At 29.9% G+C, this 3383-nt stretch overlaps 1 protein-coding gene across 2 annotated transcripts in view; it reads right to left on the reverse strand.

The window, feature by feature from the left end:
* The window catches only part of LOC106467115 (argininosuccinate lyase-like), a 29012-nt gene extending 27030 nt beyond the window's left edge, over positions 1-1982 (reverse strand). For both annotated transcript variants that reach the window (XM_022395241.1, XM_022395244.1), the window contains exon 1: positions 1901-1982. The gene's annotated coding sequence lies outside the window, so the exon portion shown is untranslated. The remainder of the gene's footprint in view (positions 1-1900) is intronic.
* Between the last annotated feature and the right edge of the window lie 1401 nt (positions 1983-3383).

A 3383-nucleotide genomic window follows, 5' to 3' on the forward strand; every position in this document is an offset into this window, starting at 1 on the left:
ACTATTTATACTGCTCCCTAAATAATAAAAAAATAAATTACAGTGAAAGCAATGAAGATTTTGTAGGTATTGAACCGAAGTAAACGACAGTAAACCTTTTTTTGATTTACGGTATTTTCTTATTTGGATGTTTTGAGCTCTTTGGTGTTACTAATTCTTAAAGTATCAAATTGAATTTTTGTTCAATAAAACTTTTTCAAATGCGACTGTAGCTTTTTTCCCTAATACTTTGTCTTCAAAATAAGGGTGCATCTTATATTCCGAAAAATGCGCCGTACAAAACACATCTTACACATTATTAATCTTAGTGGGTGCAAAATTACAAAACTATACTACATTATAACACAGACTGTAATACTTTCAGCTGCTTCTGTATTGCCTTACAGGCTATGCCTAACTACTTTTTACTTGCAGAATAGCTTCTTCGAGCTTTGCTATACTGTTTGTCATACATGAAATGTTTGTTCTGCATTTCCAATTTTTGACAACTCGTTTCGTGTATATTTTGTGGAATTTCTTTGCGCATGTCCAGTATTTAAGTACTGGTACAGGTTGTTATTTATATTATTTCAAAATGTCCGTTAACGGTTAAGTGAGGAACGCGTCAGATAATGTAATATTTAATACTTAGGCTCTTGTTTCGTTACGGAAATGTAGCTTTACCGAGTGCGTAAGTTTATATTAATCAATATTTAGTCATAGGGATGTACTTTGCTCAATTTATTGAAATATTTAAAGAAATTGTCCTTGCAATGGGCTGTCGTATAGGGCAAATGTAAGGCTAGAGCTACGAATACGATACGATTATACTGAGTTATATTTATAACTTTATCTTATAAATGCAAGATAAAAACTGATGTATTTTATATGCTACTAAATAAAATTGTAGAATATACTTTTTTGTGTGTTTTGTTATTTAATTGATTTAAGTTCGTGACATATTTGAGACTTAATCTTAGTGAATCGTCTTTAGTACATTATCAGATTTCTTTTGCATCGTGATCCGGTGTAACCAGAAGCCACTATTACTACTGTGTTATTGAACTTACGTTAAGACTAAATAGACTTTTGTGGTAGGTGTAATGCCGGTAGGAAATATTACACAATACATGCCAATGTTTAACAGTTAAACCCGTATCGGAAACAAAATATTCTTAACTTTAAGTTTAACAAAAACTGGAGTTTGTTACGCGATATTCTAGTATTATTATTAGGGTAAATAAAATAGCGACCTATATCTCCAGAATGTATCTTTACTAGCTCAATATTTCGCTATTCGTATTACACTTTAGTATTTACACTTACAACTTTGTCAGGAGATATTGATATCCTTTAAGTACAAGATCTACGAATATGATATTCAATACTAATAGTAATAACGAAATATTGAGCTGATAAAGATACGTTCTGGATATATAGGCCGTTATTTTACTTATCTCAATAAAAACAAAAATATTTCTCCGTTAATATCACATAAAATTTATATTAATAATTTTTACATTACTAGTAGCAGTAAGTTTTAAGTTCTACTACTCAGTAATAACTAGATCAGTATATGTACCTAAACCATAAATAAACGTTCAAACTAATATTGTAGGATATTTTCCTTTCCTGTTAATGTTATCTTATCAGTTATAGCTAATTACAACACGTACGTTTTGGATATACGTTAAAATTTTTAACTCTGGTAACGATTTTACAGACGTCTGTTTTGTAGAAAAAAAAGGCCTTATAAGTGAATGACAGCCACTGCACTAAAACAAGCATTACCACTATTACTAAAATTTAGGGTTTTTTCGTTCATTTGATAAAAGAAATAAGTTAATCACAATAATTTCTACAATATTAAAAACTAAAAATATAATTAAGTACAGTATCAGGTGGTTAAATAAACACCTACCAATCGCAACAGAATTACACTCCTGTACGCCAGGCTGAAAATGTTTTAACTTTCAAACGTCCTGCACCGATCACGAACATTTATAAAATGACATCACATATACGGTTCAAGGTTGGGTGCTTAAACTCAAATTATTAAACATTGATTGAATGACGATTTACGCCAAAAGAATTTTACTCATTCGTAGGAAAATCAACAAAACTTAAATAAAACGAAAAATATGTGAGTTACTGTGAAATGTCGATATTATAAAAAAATACATAATTAGTAATGAAAAAATACGAAGTATCAATCAGACTATTTAATTATATTTTTCGAGTTTAACGCGTTACATTAATTGTTCAAACAACCAGTCGTTTCGTGGAAGTTTAAAAAAAAAAAAATTCCACAGTCTATCCCATGTAGTTAATTGCATCTATTTTAATATACATTTCTGCGACATCAGATTATCTGTTATGATGGTTACTTTGTTATTGAAAAATATTTTAATTATTATAATTTATTCACGTTTTCTTGTTTAATGCCCCCTGGTGAATCTACAGTAAGGTTGAGGGCTTTATAATATCACGTTCTCTTTAAATTCTCAAATTAATAGTTTATACCTGGACAGTAGAAAAAAAAAAGAGATCCGGCTCGGGTTGGGTAATATAAAACCTGGCGTTTACCCTTGGCGATCTCTAATTCAAGCATATCTTTAAGCGTTTTATAATTCGCCTAAAAATGAATAAATTATTTGACAAAAAAATATATACAAACAATAGAAACCAATGGGAGAAGTTCGTTATGTAAATATGATGAACTGTACGTTTTCCCATGTTCGAAAAAATTCCAAAATATCTCAACAGCTGACAGGAAAAGTGAGTTACGACGCGCTTGTTTAAATCATTTTGGCTAGAAAGGAGTAAGTCACAGCAATAAAATATATAATAGTTATTACTTAAGAGTAGCGGAATTTATACTTTTGAATATGTGAAAAGTTTGTTGTAAAATATTTATGTAAAAAAGTAAACCTAAACAAAATTTAATAGAAAGGTCTTGAATTTGATTTTCTACCAAAAGCAATGTATATTATTTAACAAACTTGTTTTCTCAACATTTCACTTTTGTAGAGTGCAGCACCTCCCGCAAGAGAAAACTCCGGATTCCGTACAAAAAATATTTCTGGCCCCTCTTAAAAAATACTTTATGTGACGTTGATTGAAATACTGTTTAACTATTTTAAATGAGCTTCAGAAACGCTTAACATTAATTAACTGTTTACTGAAGTACTTTAATGGTTTTGTACTACCAGATTTGTAAGGAATAATATTGTATAACAAATATTTGTAATGCAGAGAACTGAGAGAAAATGAAACTTTTAAAGTACGAATAGACTTGCGAACTCCAAATACCTCCTCCAGCATAGAGCTGCTATCTGTTAGCAAGGATTCGAACTTTTATCTAATGCGATTTTAATTACCGTATTTTTCAGTGTATAAGACTT

This window comes from Limulus polyphemus, unplaced genomic scaffold, assembly GCF_000517525.1.
Source record: "Limulus polyphemus unplaced genomic scaffold, Limulus_polyphemus-2.1.2 Scaffold2493, whole genome shotgun sequence".
Classification (NCBI taxonomy): domain Eukaryota; kingdom Metazoa; phylum Arthropoda; class Merostomata; order Xiphosura; family Limulidae; genus Limulus; species Limulus polyphemus.